General features: G+C 38.8%; 1 protein-coding gene across 5 annotated transcripts in view; it reads right to left on the bottom strand.

The window, feature by feature from the left end:
- Positions 1 to 19,531, bottom strand: part of FYN (FYN proto-oncogene, Src family tyrosine kinase) — a 309,834-nt gene that overhangs the window by 176,128 nt on the left and 114,175 nt on the right. For all 5 annotated transcript variants that reach the window (XM_021008095.2, XM_021008092.2, XM_021008091.2 and 2 more), the window contains one exon: positions 5,668 to 5,737. The gene's annotated coding sequence lies outside the window, so the exon portion shown is untranslated. The remainder of the gene's footprint in view (positions 1 to 5,667; positions 5,738 to 19,531) is intronic.

Here is a 19,531-nt window from a genome sequence, read left to right as displayed (position 1 = left end):
TGGATCTTAGGAGATTTGTGGTGCTGATACAGAAAGGATGCGCTAGAGTGGTATGAAAGTACTGATGGCTCTGGGAATGCTGATTATCTCCACATCTTTAATGGAGCCGTTCTTAAGAAATCCTTCCTAATCCAATTAGAGAAGAAGGACAAAGAGAAGGAGGAGGATGAGGAGGAGGAAAAAAAAGAAAAGAAAGAGGAGGAGAAAAGGGGGAAAGAGAAGAGAAGAAAGGAAGAGAAAAGAGGAGAAAACAGTAGAAAGGAGAAAGAAAAGGAAAAAGAGGACAAGGAAAAGGAGGAGAGGAAGAAAGGGAGGAGAAAAGAGAAAAAGGAGAAAAAGAAGAGAAAAAAGGAAGAGAAAAGAGGAGAAAGAGCAGTAGAAAGGAGGAGAAAGGAGAGAAGGAGAAAGAGGACAAGAAGAAGGAGGAAGGGGAGGAAAAAGAGGGAGAGAAATGGAGAAAGGGAAGAGAAGAAAGAGGAGAAAGAATAGAAAAGAGAAAGCAGTAGAAAAGAAGAGAAAAAAAGGAGAAACAGGACAAGACAGAGAAAGGAAGGGAAAGAAGAGAAGAAAAAGGAGAAAGGGAAGAGAAGAAAGGAAGAGAAAACGAAGAGAAAGGGGAAAGGAGAAAAAGCAGCAGAAAGGAGGAAAAAGAGGAGAAAGAGGACAAGAAAGAGGAGGAGGAAGAGAAGAAAAACGAGAGTAGTATAGCTATTAAAACCACTGATTAATATAGTAGGCAGAATATAGAATGTAATTTTTGTGCGGTCACGCCATGGTTTCATTATAGTAGGGAACTCCTAGTTTCCTAGTGAGGAAAACTACCTCTAGCAATGCAGATCAAAATCACCTGGGACAATGAGAAATTCCGTGGCTTGCCTATGGCTCACCTATGGCTCACCTATGGCTCACACAATATGCTTGAACCCTGGTCTTTCTGACTCTGAGGCCAACTCTCCACTCACTATGCTAGCCAGCCTCTCATGGAAAGCAAGAATCTCATAGCATTCTGCACTGCCATCTCTGAATTTCAGAGTTGATTTAAGGGCACTGAGTTTTAGGAGAATACCAACATAACTAATTTCCAAGAAAAGAGAGACCAGGGTAGTTCAGGGGCTGGAAACAATGGCATATGAGGAACAGCTGAAAGGGCTGGGAATGTTTAACCCAGAGAAGAGAGGTCTGGAAGTAAATGACAGATCTTAGGTATCTGAAGAAAACTATTATGGACTGAATGTTTAGATATCAGGGTTCTATTCTAGGTTCTACTACTAACTATATAACCCTAGACAAATGATTTAATTTTTCTTGATTTTGATTTCCTCATTTATAAACTGAAAAAGTTGAACCAGATAATCTTTAATGTCCCTTCCAGATCTAAAAAACTGTTTGATATTATGTGGAAAAATTATGTTGATGTTGCCAGATTAACCACCTCTACAGGGAAGTGGACTTCAGCTTAATATAAGGAAGAACAGATGTACCACAGTCATCTTAAACTTAACACGTCTAAAACTGAACTAATTTCTGATTCTGCATTGAATACGTTGTGATAGTTGTGTTGGTTGAAGTATATTAAGAAAATCCAGCACCATACAGATATATAGTTGGACAAACTTTTCAGATAATTGTGGATATTCTTCTTTGATATTATACCAAAATTCAACCAGCTTCTTAAAGGTCAGTTGCAATGTGGAATCTGAAACCACATCAATGAACTTTCATACTCTGTTATGTTCAAATCCATTGGCTGGATCATTTGCTGATGCATGATTCTATAACATAATGTACTGGTCATCTGGAAAACACTGGTTCACTGACTTATGCAGATCTTCCAAATGTCATCAAAAATCACATTCATTAATATCACTACTGATTTCATCATAAAAGTCTTTAAGTCATGGGAAGCTGTCAAGCTTACCGTAGTGGATATAAGCCTTCCAAAATTCTAATTTTTTCATGAAAGCTCAAAGTTTTTCATTGGTATTAAATGTCAGTTCTTTACCTTGAAGTGATAGGCTCACCATTTGTTCTAAAATGAATGGCTGCCAAATACTCAAGACTGAATAATCATAGTTTATCTGTTGTTTCTTCGAGTAAAAATGGTGTTTCATGGGAAAAAAATGGTTAGTTCAGGTTATAACTCAATTGTGTAAGTGGTTTTCCTTGAGACAACCATGGCACTTAAGTAAGTAGAAGTGTTTAATGCATACTTCTCATCTTATCACATAGAATTTTAAAAAGAAGTATACTCTAGAGTTGAGATTTAATAAATTAATTTTCATTGCTTTACTGATATCCTTGGATCAAGGAAACTGGCCTTTTCTTTTCTTTTCACTGCAAGTTTGTGTTTGTGACAGTGGAGAATATAATAGCAACTAGCATGGTTTGGTGCCACCACTTTGATTCCTGCTAAGGTGCCAGCAGTTTTCTCCACCATTGCTTTTTTACCAACAGCAAAAAATGCCAACAGAGTTGTTCCAGTTGAACCATGAAGTTCAAAAAGTTATTCAATACTTTGAATATTTGGGTTTGTTGCCAAGCATAGACAGAAAAGAAGGTCTTTCATGATTAGTTGGTACTGATAATAGATGAACACAACAATGAAAATACCAGTCTAGGCATTTCTGTAGACTCATCCATTTGTAATGCAAAAGTTCAATTCTGTATAAGATATACTAACTCAGTCTTCACGTTTACAGATAAATCTTTAATTCACAGGTCATATAGCCCTTAAGAAATTCCACTGTATACACATGAAAGAATGAGAATAAAAAGGGGAAATAATATCTTAGTATTATTATGGAAATAGTTGTGTAGGATACTTTTCCTGAAAGAATACTGGGGACCCCTGGGGTCCACAGACCACACTTTGAGAACCATTGCTCCAGACCAGTGCTTCTTAAACTTCGGGTCATGAAAAATTTGGCAACAGAAAAAGGTTTCTGAATGTGCAACAACCAAAAATTAATTAAAAATCAAATGCATAATGAATTCAAGGTGTTTCTGGCAGCATTTGCCCATGTTGCAGAGCATAACTTCACTGCGACCTTGGTTCTGAACACACAGCATGCGCACTTTGTACTGCATATGCTGTCACGCCACATAACGGCAATGAATGCTGCTGAAACGCAATAAGGGGTTGCAAGTGGAAAAACTTTAAGAAGCCCTGCTCTAGACAAGTTCATGCAAGCCTTCAGAGTCATACAGCTTTCTAAATAGAACTGTCCAATAATGGAATAGGGTTACCATACAGAGTAAGGTACACCCTGTAACTAGAAGTATTCAACCAGATGGAGAATAACCATCTCTCAAGGGTGATATGAAAGGAATTTCTATACTGTGTGGAGGTTGAAATCAATGACTTCTAAGGTCTCTTCCTTTTTTTAAGGTTCTATGAAATGACAATTGAAACTGAATGCACAGACACTCCATGAAAGGCTCCCACAGAATACATATTAGAAAGCGCCTCCCCCTGCCTCTTTGCTGAGGTGGGGGACTATGGATGTGGAACACTGAATATAATGTAATACTTTTTTGATATGTTAGTTTTGCCAACTTTTTTTTTCTTCTTTTAAAAAATTCTTTATTACAAGGCATGGCTCTGAGAGGCAGAAAGGAGGGATATATTGGGAAATGTAGATTATATAAAAACAAAAGCTATCAATAAAAAGTTTATATTTAAAAAGAAAACAAAATTCAATGAAATGAGGGTACCAGGCTTTGAAATAAAGCTATTAACTCCATGCATTTAGTCTGAACCATTAACACATCTCTCCTTCAATTCCCTACATACAGATCAAAGTTCTGATACTAGGTGGCTTTCAAACTCCCCTGTAGTGCATGCCTAGGAAATTTCAGCAAATTATCTAGCTTTCACAGAAGGTAACACATATGTGAAAAAGGCTGGAAATGAAAGTATCACCTCCAAGAAAATAATGCCTTGATCATGTAAACCTACCCTACTCATTTCCTGTACTTCTCTCTCTCTCTTTTGTTTCTACATTTTCCCCCCACACAGGAAGTCTCTGTAGGGTAGTATGGAGCTGAGAATTCAATCTACTTCCTCCCTTCCTCCCTTTAAAACACACTTACCTTATTTGTTTTGAAACGAAATTCTATCAATTGCTAAATTTAAACAAAACTCAAACCAAGGCGATTTCATTCAGTGGCACAGTACATGGAAGGAGGAAGCAGAGAGTTATATACACTTACTCTGAGATACCAACCACAAGAACTAGACCAGTTCCTTGGCAAATAACATCAGCAATGTAAGACCTGCTGGCAACTTGTAGAGTCCAGCAAGGAATGAACGTTATCGTCATCTTTGGATGAAGCAGTATGGACTAATGGACAGAGTTCTGGACTTGGGGATCAGGAAGACTTGGGTTCAAAACCCACCTCAGACATTTACAAGCTAGGTGCTTTTTGTGCCTCAGTTTCCTGAAATATAAAATGGGGGGAGGGTTTGGATTTGACGGCTTAAAAAGTCCCTTCCAGCTTTAAATCTATGATTCCATGATCTTAATTGCACCGAGGACCTAATGATACACCACCCTGGACAGAGTCAGTCCTTTTTTGACTGTCCCTATCCTCCCACAAACCTCATGCTCCTATGGGGGCTTAGCTTCTAGAGTTTGTCCAACCTATTGGATGGAGCTTCAACCTGTTAGCACTGTCTTCTATAATGTCATACATAGGTCATTGGACCATAAATTTAGAGCCAGAAGGGACCTCCCTCCAAAGGCCATCTTGTCTACCCCCTCATTTTACCGATGAGAAAACACCAATTTCCCCCCCTGGTTTTTGAGGTAGGCCTTGTCTGGTTTTAGGATCATAAATTTAGAGCTAGAAGGGCCCTCTCAGAGGGCCACTGAGTACAACCTCCTCATTTTACAGATGAAGAAACTGAGGCTGAGAGTACCCAGGGAGGAAAAGAGAGTAAGCATGAGAGTGAGGATTTGAACCCAGGTCTCCAGACTCTAGAACCAGAGCTCTTTCTACTAATATACCATGCTGTAAGTTCTTTGGGGGCAGGGATTGTCTCACTGTTGTTTTTGTGTTCCCTGCCTGTCCACAGAGTAGGCCCTCAATAAATGTCTGTTCATTCATTCAACAGGAAGGCACTTTGTCCCAATAGTCTTTTAAATGGCTACCAACCATTCAGGTTCCCTCTAATTCTTCATGCACCAAATGCAATTAGCTTTCTTCTTCCTCTGCCTAAGCAGATGAATTTGGAATAATATTCAGACACACAGAATGTCAAGATTTCTCTGCTCTGTATTCTACCCCTTTATCTCTCTCTGTCTCTGTCTCTCTCATTCTTATTCTCTCAGCAAAGAGGCTCATTAGCTTGATCATGTAGCAGTAGCAGAGAAAACACAAGAAACTAAGTAAATTAATCTGTCAACAATATTCTTTGCTTTTGACCCAGAAGGCTATCCTCATTATACCAAGGAAACACCATATTCCTTAGAAACAGCAATGGCAACAAAAACTGTAGTCACTAACAGGAAACACAGAAGCAGAGCTATATTTCATCGCCATAAAATTTTGCCTTCTCTCAGCTTAACACAGATTTTAAAGAGGCAAAGAACAAGGAAGTAACCATCTTTTATGGGTCCCCATCATCTAACAAAAGCTATTAGCAATAAATGCAGCAACACTTACCAGAATTTCTCCCAGCTATCACAAATTTTATATACACCACATTTCTTCTACCACAGCTGTAGGACTGGTCCTGAAAAACAATATCACATAGAGAGTGAGAAAAGCATCATTAAGTTGCAATAATCTGACTCATACTGCTTTACCCGAAGAATCTGTAACAATCTCCTTCCCCAGAAACCTTATCAAACCTATACAAATTCTATTAAGAGTGCCTTTCACTGATATTTCAGACCCATATGCTAATTGATTAATGATCATTAGGCAGTAGTCATGGTGGAGGTGGAAATGAAAATTTATAGACCTGAAAAAATTGTACAATAAAGAAATAAAGCTGGAAATTGAGTCGACAACAGTTTAACTGAATTTTTTGCATGCCTCTACTGGTTGACCCATATAGTAAAACCAGAAAACAAAAACACAAGATAAACACCAGGAATAATAAGTCTTTCTCCAAGATCTTGGCTCACTTATTGCCTTATTAATCTTAGGTATGTTTGTGTTGTCTGCAGAATACAAAGAGATAATCTCAACACCCTATTCAGAATATGTTACTTAAAGACCGGGACCATGTTTTCTATTTCTATCATATTTCCCACAATATCATCTATATAAAATGGGCATGTGATAAACATTTTTTTTTTTGGTTAGGCAATGGGGTTAAGTGACTTGCCCAGGGTCACACAGCTAGTAAGTGTTATATGTCAGAGGCCGCATTTGAACTCAGGTACTCCTGAATCCAGGGCCAGAGCTCTATCCACTGCGCCACCTAGCTGCCCCATTATACAACTTCGATTCAATTCCATATGCATTTGGTAAATACCTACTATGTGCATGGTGCTGGAGATATAAGGACACAAATAAAATAATCTCTGCCCTCAGTGAGCTTATGTTCTTCTGTGCTGGATACATATAAGCAGATATTTAAATACAAAACACATTTAATAAATACAAACTATTTCAGGGGGGGGGAAAGAACTAACAACTGGGACATCAGGAAAGGTCTCCTATAAGAGGAGGAGACTGAACTAAGCCTGTAAGGGAGGCAGAAGTTCTGAGAGTTGGAGGTAAGAAGGGACCCAGGAATCACAGAATTCCAAGTTGGAAGATATATCTCAGTAGCTACCTAGGAGTACCCAAAAGTACGTCCACTATCACACCTCTAACAAAGCATGACTGGCTTGTCTGATTTTTTTTTTTGGAAAGCTGCCACAAAACTCTAAATCATGGGCATGGGCATAGACTAGGAAAATCTCTAATCTTAGCTTGCTATATCTCAAATTTGTATTCTTAGTCAAGAGGGAAAATGGATGGATCAGTGAGAAAACCATCACCACTACTGGAGAAACAACTCAATGTGACCAGACCTTCCACTTATCACTACTGGGGGAAACTGACTACATGGGAAAACAAAGTAAGTTTCCACAGCATAGAGCTCTTCTGATGACACCACAGATTCAATTCAATAAATAAAATTTTACTGAGCACCTATTATGTGCAAAGCATTTTGTGTGATCCTAGGAAAGTCATTTAAAACTGTTTTGAGCTTTGGTTTCCTTATCTGCAAAACTGTGATAATGAAAGTAGCCCAAATTCCCAGGGTTGTTGTGACAGTCAAAGGAGAGGTGTATGTAAAGTACTCTGTGAACATTAAAGTACTACATAAGTGCAAGCAATTGACACCATCTAAACCTTCCATCTCCTCTAATCAATCAATAAGCATTTATTAAATGCCTGCTATGTGCCAGACACTACATTGGGTGCTGGAGATGCAAATGCAATCAATGAACCAATCCCTACCCTCAATGAGCTTACATTTGATAGCATGTACATATAGAAACATATATGTATAAACGCCTAATAAAATGATAGGTGAACACAAGGTAGTTTGGGAGGAAAAACATTACCCATGGGCTGGAACTGGAGAAGTTTCATGCGGCGGGGAACCTGAGGCCTAGCCCTCAGGTGGCCCTCTAGGTCCTCGAGTGCCACCTTTTGACTGAATCCAAACTTCACAGAATAAATCCCCTTAATAAAAGGATTAAGCCTTAAACCATGTCTTGAAGGAAGAGAGGGATTCTTTTAGGAAGAGTTAAGGAGGGCATACATTCCAGGCATGTGGAATGACCCACACAAAGGCACAGAGGTGAGAGAACATATACCTTGTGTGAGGAACAGAGACAAGACCCCCCAACCTTGGACTTCATATAAAATTCCAAATCTTGTCCAAGGTTGGGAAGGGTGGGTCATAACTGAAAGGGGATAGGGGAAGTCTTCATAGAGGTCCACTACATTTGAATCTAGATTATTTTTCTATTATACCATTAAAGAAAGAGATCCCTATGAACACCACAAATTAACATTATCTATGTTATATTGCATTTATTTTATTAAACATTTCCCAATTACATTTTGATCTAGTTCAGATCTCACTTGGGAGTTTTGTAGGCAGAGAGTTTGACGCCTTTGCATTATATCATGTGGCCTTCTTGTCCTCATGGAGCTTATCATAGTCTAATAGAGAAATGAGCTATGTGGTACAAATAGCTACGGTATAAAATAATAAAGGATAAAGGCTGCCAAAAGGTCCCAAAATTTTACACGCGGTCCAAAGTGGGAGAGGGGTGTCATAACTGTAAGGGGATGGGGAAAGTCTTCACAGAATCTGACCAGGCCTTTACAGGATGAGTAGGTTAAGAAGCAAAGAGATGAGAGAACATTTCAGCATAGAAAGCAGCCTGGGCCAAGAGAGCACAGGGCATGTTTTCTGGACAGAAAGCAGTCTAGTTTTGCTAGAGAATAAGAGCTACCTCAGGATTTTTATTCCTTGGCACTGGCACATAAAAAAAAAAAAGAAAAATGGACATTATTTACTGGGTCCAAAAGGCTTAGATTGAGGGCTCCTCTGAATCTTTGGCCAGAATGAACAGAAAACCAACAGAATGATCCCCTTCCCAAGTGGAGAAACACATTGATAATTTTTGTGTGCACAGGGAGTCTCGACATGAAAACATAACTTGAAAGGGATTTGTGTCCATTCGCATCAGCAGAAATTCATCCTTGGCAGCCTACCAGGTTTGACATCATGTCAAGTGATACTTAGCATAAACAGGGAAATAACCCTGCCCATATCCAGTAGTTTTGTTAAGACTAAGGACATAGCAATATGGCCCGAAAGACTGGCCCTAAAACACTTTGTTTAAGATTGAGGAAATTTTATATCCATTTCACAATTTCAATTTAATTATTTTCAGTTCCATACACATTTACTAAGTACCTACTGAAAACTTATTATTTGAGGGCTGTGATTTTTTTTTTTTTTGGATTCAGCTAGATGGCTCAGTGAATAGAGCAGTAGGCCTGGAGTCAAGAAGACCTGAGTTCAAATTTGACCCCAGACACTTACTAGCTGTATGACCCTGGGCAAGTCACTTAACTCTGCTTCAATTTCTTCATCTATAAAATGAGCTGGAGAAGGAAATGGCAAACCACTCCAGTATCTTTGCCACCAAAACCTCAAACAGGATTATGAGGGGTCAAACACTACCGCAAAGACTGAACAAGAGCAAGGTGGCTTAGTGTATAGAGCACTGGGCCTGGAGTCAGGAAGACCTGAGTTCAAATTTGACCCCAGACTCTTACTAGCTGTGTTACCCTGAGCAAGTTGCTTAACCCTGTTTGCTTCAGTTTCCTCATCTGTAAAATTAGCTGGAGAGGGAAATGAGAAACCACCTCAGTATCATTACCAAGTAAACCCCATGGACAGTGTGGTTCATGAGATCATGAAGAGTCAAATACGACTGAACAATAACCTGTGAATTTGTTTATGTGGGGTATTTTCTCTTGTAATGCAGATCAGTAACTGTTCTATAATTTATAGTTCTAGATTGTTGCACGGGGTATGGGCAATGGGCAGTTAAATGACTTGCCCAGGGTTACACTGACAATATGTGTCAGAGGCCAGATTTGAACCCAAGTCTTCCTAATTCCAGGGCTAGCTCTCTATTCATTATGAGAAGCTTCACTCCTAGAATGTCCTATAGAAAGATCTTTTTCCTTTTCTTTTCTGATTCAATGGATTCTGGTGCGGAGATCATCAGAAGTCAATATTTATTGTATACATGATGTACATATATCACAGGTATTCACAAAACCAGCCACAGCTCATGCTCTTTTTTGTTTCCTAGTACATGGCCACAGGGTCTGTTGTTTCTCTTGACTTAATGGCAATATTCACCTCTTTGGCAAATGTTCAACATTTATATGAATTGGAATTACTTGGACCAAACATTTCTAGTCCAAGACAGAGAGTCAGCCTGGCATAAACAATAAATGTTCATCACTTATATGAACTGGAATCACTTGGATTAAGCATCTCTAGAGTATGACAGACAGTCAGCCTGGCCTTGGAGCCAGCACAACATCAATAACAACAATAATAATAATAGCATTTATAAGTGGTTTAAAGTTTGCAAAACACTTTGCAAATATCTCACTTGATCCTCAACAACTCTGGGAGGTGGGTGCTATTATTTACCCCCTTTTACAGATAAATAAACAGAGGCTGAAAGCAGTTAACTGACTTGTCCAGGATCACAGAGCTAGTGTATAAGGCAGAAAGACCTGTGTGTGTATATATTTTTTAATTTGATGTTTTATATTTTGTCTCCAATTACATGTAAAAACAATTTTTAACATTTGTTTACAAAACATTTTCAAGTAGATTATTCCTTCTATTTAAATCTTTAAGAAACATCCAGAATAAAATTCAAAATCTTATGGAAGTGAATGTTGAAAACTAAAAATAAATTAGTTAATTATCCAAAAAAAAGAAATATTCAGAATAGAAATGGGTAACTGAGGCACAGGGGTTCCACAAAATGTTCCAGGTGACAAAGAAGTGAACAGCAAGAGTTTAGTTTAATTTTGATGCAGAAGCATTCATCTTATCCATTGTGCTCATCTGCGTGCTCTTTCCTAGTGACCCAGGACACTGATAATAGTCACTCACTTCTTACATTCCAGAAAACTTTCAAAGTCATCCAGCCTATATGACCAACTCAGAGGAAGTGCTAAAAAAGCATTCCAAGTTATTTTAACCATAGAGGTCACCGGTTGCCTACACCAGAAGTCACACAGATGTCATTTCCTGAAAAGACAATAGGAGGCTAATTGCTGAAATCCAGAATCCAATAGGGAAGGCAACCTGTGACATGCAAATAAGGAGATTAAGGGGCTCACTCTATCTAGATTAGCTCCAGTTATTTAAAGGCAAAGAAACAAAATAAGTCACCATGTCCATAACCTAATGTTAAGAGTTTCTAAAGCTACAAGCTCAAACAAGTCTTCTAATAGTTCTGCAAACTGAAGGTCTGACTAGAACAAACTTGTAGGGGCTACCGAGGTCACTCAAATGGGATAGTAGGGTATTGAGAAAAAACTAAAAACAATAGACCTACAATTAGAAGAGATGATTTGGAATCTGATTCAGCTACTGTGTGACCTTGAGCAAGTTACATAACCTTTATGTTACATTCTCCCTATCTATAAAATGGTGGGTGGGGGTGATCTCGTCTGAGGTCACTTTCATGTCTACATCCTGTGATGCTCTGCTGGATTTGGTTATAAGTAAAGATTAGGGAGGAGGGCAGGGGAAGGATTTTCTTTCCTTTTGGAGTGTGTTGCTGCTGTAATTTATGCAGCCAGAAGGGAAGGACAGGATAAGCCATTTCATTTGAAAAAGAAAAATTCGGTTAAACTACATCCCTGCATCTCTTAGTAGATTTTCTCCAAGTCTAAAGCCAATCGTTTGAAAAATGAAGTTGTGTCTGGCAAGAGGCTAATACACTAAAGAAATAAGGCCTAGTCACCGGTGGGAAGGATGAAGACCCTGAAAATCCAGGATTCCCAAGGACAGCAGTCTCTTCCTCTCATTAGGAGAGCTTCATAAAGGCCCTGCTAAAACCAACTACCTGATCCTTTTATGAAACTCACTTCCTACTGTTGCCCCTAAAGGTGTTATAATCTCTTAATCTCTTCTTCCAAAGGGTTTGGCAGACTCAAAACAAGGTTGTTTTTCTTTTGTGGAGGGAGGGTGGAAAAGAAGGGAGATGTGAGGTGATGGGAAAGGAGGCATGAGGAGAGGGGAATGGACAGAAAATGAATGAGCAAGGGACTAATGTCAAGGCAGAAACCAGTCCAAGAAAAATAAATTACTGATCACAGGAGAGAAGATAGGGAGAGCAGATGGCAAAAAAAAAAGACAAGCTAATTTTTCCCCCTTGAGCCTGTTATTGGCAAAACTGGAAGAGTTGGGGGAAGGAAACTCACTGTGGACCAGGAAGCAGTGACCCCAGCAAGTCTAGAGAAAACATTTGAAGAGTACGGAGGAGAGATAACGATTTTATCCTCAGCTACTAACACTGGCGGCCACTGTAGACAAGAGCCACATTTCCTATGTGCAATTAGCTCCGGTTGGGAGAGAATACACAGAATATTGACAGCTGACTACAGCTCTCTGTAAGGGGACCCTCTGTAACTTCCGTGACCATCTCTAACAAAGCTCACAGTCCATATGTATATGGGATTACTTCTCATACACAAAGGTACATATACAAGAAATAGATATAATATATGTATATATAAATAGATATAATATCTAATAAAAATAGATACAATATATAATAAAAAAGAGAGAATTTACAAAGGAGATAAATTAGTGGGCTGGTTATTCTCTTCACAAAGGGATTCCCTAATGGTCTAAAAACCTGCTCCTCTAATGTGTTCAGAATAACTCTGTTTACAAAAGTTCTACTTTCACATAATCGATAAGAATTTGCTTAGCTTTTATTAGGTTTTCAGCACTGGGCTATGTGCAGTGAAAAACTGATAAGAAATAAAAGATAATATGATTTTAGAACTTTAAGGGAACTTGGAGAACAGTAGCCCTCTCATTTTACAGAAGGAAAGTAAGACAGATAAAGACCTGCCCAAGGTCAGACTGCTAAAAAGTAGCAGAGTAGAATTTGAACTCAGATCCTTGGACCGAAGTTCCAGCAATCTTTCCATTTTACTCTACTGTTTCTCCAATGAAGTTCCAGTCCTTGAGCTTACCATCTAAGTGGGTAAATGATGCTAAACATATGAAACAAGAGCAAACAAAATAAGACAACATATAATTAAATGCTAAATTACATGGTACAGACTAGTAGTGCTAGAGAATTTCAGAAGAGGGAGATAAGTGAGGGCAGGGGAATCAGGATAAGGATAGGTCTAAGGAAAGGGCATTCCAGGCAAAGGGAATGAGCAAAGTAAGAGGTAGCAAGCAGCACTATGTGTCTGTGGAACAGTGTAGCAACTAGTATAACAAAAACCTGAGAGTATGAGTTAGGGTGGAAGGGTGTCTTGGGAAACAGTATCTAAGTATTATGTGTCCAATTTATTCCTCCCTGGACTGAAATGTAGGCAGATGCATTCAGGCCTGAAGAAGCAGAAAATTGGGAAGATAGGAGGGTCTGATGACAGCAGTTTTAAAGAAGACACATCTGGTGGTAATGGGCAGAAGAGATTTGTGAAAAGAGACAAATCCCTGAGAGCAGTTAGGAATCTGTTCTAGTATTTTAGGCTGAAGTGAGTGGGGTCCGGCCTGGGGTGATGACAGAAGAATAAGGGACATCTTTTTTTTTTTAACATTCATTTTTTAAAGTTTTGAGTTCCAAATTCTCTCCCTCCCTCCAGCTCCTTCCCCATCCACTGAGAAGGCAAGCAATATGATATCCATTATACTTGTGAAGTCATGCAAAACATATTTCTATATTAGCCATGTGTCAAAAAAAAAAGCAAGAAAAATGAAGAAAGTGAAAAAACGATATGTTTCAATTGGCACTCACAGTTCATCAATTCTCTCTCTAGAGGTGGAGAACGTTTTTCATCATGACTCCTTTGGAATTGTCTTGGAAATACTGAATGGAGTAGCTAAGTCTTTCGCACTTAATTATTGTACTATATTGCTGTTACTATATACAATGTTTATCTAGTTCTGCTGACTTCACTTTGCATCACTTCACATAAGTCTTCTTAGGTTTTTCTGAAATCATCTTGTTAGTCATTTCTTATAGCTCAATAGTATTCTATCACAATCATATGTCACAGGTTGTTTAGCCATTCCCCAATTGATGGATATCCTCTCAATATTCTCTCTCTCTCTCTCTCTCTCTCTCTCTCTCTCTCTCTCTCTCTCTCTCTCTCTCTCTCTCTCTCTCTCTCTCTCTCTTTTTGGTTAGGCAATTAGGGTTAAGTGACTTGCCCAGGGTCCCACAGCTAGTTAGTGTCAAGTGTTTGGTCTGATGCCAGATTTGAACTCAGGTCCTCCTGACTTCAGGGCTGGTGCTCTATCCACTGCGCCACCTAGTTGCCCCTATCCTCTCAATTCTCAACTCTTTGCTACCACAAAAAAGAGCTACCATAAATATTTTTGTACATGTATGTCCTTTTCCTTTTTCTCTGATCTTTTTGGAATACAGACCTAGCAGTGGTATTCCTGGGTCAAAGGGTATACAGTTTTATATCCCTTTGGACATAGTTCCAAATTGTTCTCCAAAATGGTTGAATCAAGTCACAACTCCAACAACAGTGAGGGCTTTGGTGTCTCTATTTTTCAACAATCCCTCCAGGACTTTTCGTTTTCTTTTTCTGTAATGTTAACAAATCTGATAGGTGTGAGGTGGTACTTTGGAATTGTTTTAATTTGTATTTCAATGAGAGACATTCTGAGGGAAAAAATAGAAATGGGACTTAGTGACTGACAGGACATAAGGAAACAGCAAAAGAGGAAAGAACCAAGAGAGGATTCTGAACTTTTTAAGCATAAATGACTAGAAGAATATTGGTGTCACTGTCAGAGAGAAGTGAGTTAGATGAGGAAACTGTCTTTGAAAGGAAAGGGGGGAGAGAGAGAGAGAGAGAGAGAGAGAGAGAGAGAGAGAGAGAGAGAGAGAGACAGAGAGACAGAGACAGAGAGAGAGAGAGAGACACAGAGACAGAGACAGAGAGAGAAAGAGACAGAGATTGATTGATTTTGGTATCAACGGCATAGAGTTACATCTCATATGTCAAATAAAGGTATATTTAACACAGGAATATTTAAACTGAGAGTCTGTGAACTCATTAAAAAATATCTTGATAACTATATTTCAATATAACTTATTTCCTTTGTAATACTATGTACTTTATGTATTTAAAAACATCATTCTGAGAAGGAGTCCACAGGCTTCATTAGACTGCCAGAGGGATCTATGACACACAAAAAGTTAAGAACTCTTGGTCTGACATGAAATGCATAGAGTACTATACGGTGCCTCAGAAGAGTGGCAATGAGAGGTTAGGCAGCAAGTCTGATGCTCATAGAGAAAATCCTTAATTTCATATTTGTTCTGTTGTTTCAGTTATATCTGACTCCTTGTGATGTCATTTGGGGTTTTCTTGGCAAAGATACTATAATAGTTTGTAGTTTCCTTCTCCAGATCATTTGACAGATGAAGAAACTGAGGCAAACAGGGTTAAATGACTTGCCCAGTATCACACGACTACTAAGTGTCTGAGGCCAGATTTCAACTCAGGAAGATGAATCTTTCTGACTCCAGGCCCAGAACTCTACCTATTGTGCCACCTAACTGTCCTAATTTCACATAAAGGGAAAAAAAACCCCAATTCTCCGATGACAATCATAGGCTAACTCTTAACTAGGTCCAGCTATCTAACAAATAAACTGTAATTACTGTAAACAACCTATATGAAAAATAGTATGTTAATAGATAGGTGCTCAATACCAACTTCATTTTTCTATTATTAAAAAATTATATAAATAATATATAATATTATATAAATTATCAAGTTTACAAAATGCTTTTCAAATATTAACTCATTTGAGACCAATAACCCTGTTAGGTAAGAACTATGGTTATTACTGTGCTTATATGACTGAAGAGGAAACAGAGGTCCAGTGGAGGTTAAGTGATTGGCCCACGGTCACCCAACTCATATCAGATAGGATTTGAACAAAGATCTTCATGACTTCAAGTGTAAGCCCACTTTTCAACTCCCCACTATGTTCCCACCCCAGAAATAAATACCTTGAATTTCACAAACCATAATGCTGGATTTTGGAATTCTCAGTATATTTTATACTATCAGGTCCTTCATATGGCTCAGTAGAGAGAAGATCAGCTTTGAATTTAGGAAAACTGGGTTTCAACTCCTGTCTCTGATGTATACTAGGTGGTCACTCAACTGCTCAGTGCTTCTGATAACTCTCCAAGACCATAGATTACAGATGAGTTGCTGGACTACCTAAATTGAAAGAGCTTCCATACAGGAAATTCCCCATACTGATACTATCATAAGCTCATTCAAAAACAAAAATGGCCACACCAATTCTGGAAAAATGTTTCACGCTAACCAACACAGTGACCACATCTAAGAGTATATGCAACAATCTACAGCCATATATCCCCACCTCTCTAATGAAGGGATGGAGAAGCATTTCCTGATCTCTTCTCCAAGACCAAGAATGGTCATAATTACACAGTGTTCTTTTCATTTATATTACATATATATTCAATGTGCATATTGTTTTCCAGGTTTTGCCTTCTGGTCTTCTTATATTTCCCTGAATTCCTCATATCTATCATGAAATGATAAATTCATATACATCATATTCATATCACAATTTATTCAAACAAGCCAATCCCTGCCCTCAAAGAGCTTGCATTCTAATTTTTGTTGTTTGGTTGTTTCAGTCACGTCTTACTCTTTGTGACACCGTTTGGGGTTTCCATGGCAAAGACACTGGAGTGGTTTGCCATTTCCTTCTCCAGCTCATTTTACAGTTGAGGAAACTAAGGCAAACAGGGTTAAGTGACTTGGTCAGGGTCACACAGCTAGTACATGTCTGAGGCAGGATTTCAACTCAGGTCTTCCTGACTCTAGCTTGGCCTGTCGCTCTCTCTACTGTGCCATCTAGCTGCCCTTACATTCTGATGGGGGAAGGTAATATAAAGAGCAGCTGGAAAGGAGGAAGGGTTTGGTGTGAAGATGGGTAGGAGTGGAATGGGAGAGCAGGAACAGAAACACAGTACAAGGTTGTGGAGGGGGGAGGTGGCGATAAGGGTCACATTTGGAGTGTAGGCAGTATGGTGAGATGACTGGGAATATACATTCCTCTGTCTTTGTTTTTATTGATTTGCCTGATCTTTCCATCTCTCTATATTTCTTAAGGTCTTCATATCTGTCATTTTAAACAATGTAATCATTACTTGGATATTCTATAATTTGCTAAGCTCACACATTTCCAAAAAAGCAACAATTACTATTTTCATACATACAGCTCTTTTTTCTTTTAAGTTATATTCTTGGATATGTATCTAATAATAAAAGGATCTCTGGTTCAAAGGTCATGATCAGTTTCATAACTCCTTTTGTGCACTGCCTGATTGTTCTCCAAAAACAATGGACCAATTTGCCATCTGTCAGAAGCGTTATAGTGTTTATTCCTATAGCCTCATGAATACAGTTTTGCCACTTTTTTTGTGCAAACTTAATAGGTATGAGTTGCTATCTCAAAGGCCATTTTAATGGTTGCTTTAATTTGAACTGTTTATCATAGCAGCTGAACAATTTTTATATTTTTTGCTTCTTTTATAAATTGTTCAAATCCTTGGGTCCATTAAATCCACTGGTGATTAAATTTGCTCTTATCAACTGTTATCAGAAAGTTTATCATATTTTTCTCTCAGTTGCTATTTTTATTTTCATTTTGGTTATGTTATTTTTTGCTGTACAGCTTTAAATATTTTATACAACCTAATCCTTTTCCTTTGTCCTCAATAATTACCTCCCTTTCTTCAACAGATAAAACTGTATCTATCTTCCATAGATGAGGAAAATGTACTATTTTTTTTTCCTTTTGGGGAGAGTGGGGCTCCTCTCCTTTTTATTTTATTCATTGGAGTATCTGGTGAGTTCTGTACTTTCAAAGGTGGTCTCTGCTTCCACAAGAACTCTTTCACCCAGGGCTTTTGCCTTTAATCCCAGTCACACCCTTTGGCGTAAAATGTACAGGTATATTCACAGGTGGTATAGTCAGAACACACCTTCAGCCAAGCTTTTACTACCTGGGTGTGTATGTCTCCCTCTAGTGGAGATGCAGAGAGGACTGGTTAGACCTGTGACAAGTACTTTAACACTGGTTAGAAGCTGTCTTTGATTCAGTCAAAGAACCCACTTGAGTACATAGCCACATGTGGCCACAAGGCTGCAGGTTCTCCTCACCTAGTTAGAGCTTGTGAAAAAACCTTAGAGATCACTGAGCACAATTTCCTCATTATATAGGCGAGGAAACTGAAGCCCTGAGATGGGCAGGGATCTGCCAATAGTTTCATGGCTAGGAAATGATAGAGAAAGGAATCCTCACATTCCCAGTTCAGTGTCTTCCATTTCTACCATTCTCCTCAATATAAGGAAGAACTGGCTAACTATTAGAACTGTCCAAAAATAAAATGGCCAGCTTACTAAGATACTGAGTTCCCTCTCATGAAAAGTGTTCAAGCAAAGGCATGCAACATAATGCATGCAAATAAAAAAGAACTGTGTGGGTTGGACAAGATTGCCTCTAAGTTGGCTTCAAACTGGTACGGAAAATTATGGTACTTGTGCTCAACTCTCCTACAGCTATGCAGAACAGAGGATAGTGTGCAAGGCTTGGAGTTAGGAAGACCCAAGTTTGAATCCTGACTCTGGCACTTACAGCCCTGTGACTGTGAGCAAGTCATTTAACGTCTCTTTTTCTGTCTCCTGGTCTGCAAAATGGGGATGATTAGCCTCTACTTCAGAAAGTTGTTGTAAGGATTAAATGAAATAATATATGTAAAGCAGTTTGTAAACCTTAAAGCACTATGTGAATACTAGCTATTTATTGTTATTGTTATTATTATAGCCTCAGTAAGTACAGAGATCGTTCTCATAAAAAAATTTAAAGCATAGAGAAAATAGGGATGGTATATTTGGAGAACAGGGGCTGACAGCCTCTCAATTACTTTGACGGGGGGAGAGGATAAAAGTACCATTTGTGATCTATTCCTTTCCTCTGGAAACTTCTCTGTTTTGAGACAGCTTGAAAAAGCAATCCATCAGTGTTTTTTAAATTTTACAGTTACCCTAGGAATAGATTTTTCCTATGTATTTGCAGCTGTTCTTCAGACTTGATCTCAAATACCCAAAGTACTTTCTCATAAAGCACATTAGGTGGTAAGGTTGTGGTGTTTTTCCTACTGTTTCCAATTAGAATACAGTAATAGAGAAATAGAGGCGGCATGAAGTGACTAGATAGAAGTATGGCCGGCTATGGAGTCAGGAGTATCTGGGGTCAAGTCCTATGCCTGACACATTGGCTGTGTGATTCCAGGCAATTCACTAAACCTCTCAGGGTCCCAGGCAACTCTCCTTTAAGGCACAGAGAAGGTGCTGATCTGTAATGGTGGGGGAAGTTCCTCACTGGGAATGGGGGGGGGATGGTAGTAGACCTGATCCATTTAATGCCTATTTGTTGTCTTCTGGTTTAAACTATGAATATGCTTGGGATAATCTGGTTTGGCTGTGTCTCATTAAGGTTGTTTTCCCAATTGATCTTTGCTGTTTTGTGAGCAGATATGGCTCATATTCCATTGTCACCCCACTCCATAAAAATCTCCCAAATGAGCCTGTACTCTAACCAGGTGCTATACTTTGTGTCTATGTCTTTCCCTTTGGCAAGGAGATCAAGTGTTTTGGTGGCTAAGGTGGTTTCTGGGCTTTTTGTTGCAGCTAGTGTCTT

The sequence above is a fragment of the Phascolarctos cinereus genome, unplaced genomic scaffold (genome assembly GCF_003287225.1).
Source record: "Phascolarctos cinereus isolate Bilbo 61053 unplaced genomic scaffold, phaCin_HiC Scaffold_5;HRSCAF=322, whole genome shotgun sequence".
Taxonomy (NCBI): Eukaryota; Metazoa; Chordata; class Mammalia; order Diprotodontia; family Phascolarctidae; genus Phascolarctos; species Phascolarctos cinereus.
The sequence above is the reverse complement of the archived record's forward strand: the minus strand, read 5'-3'. Positions and strand labels throughout refer to the sequence as shown.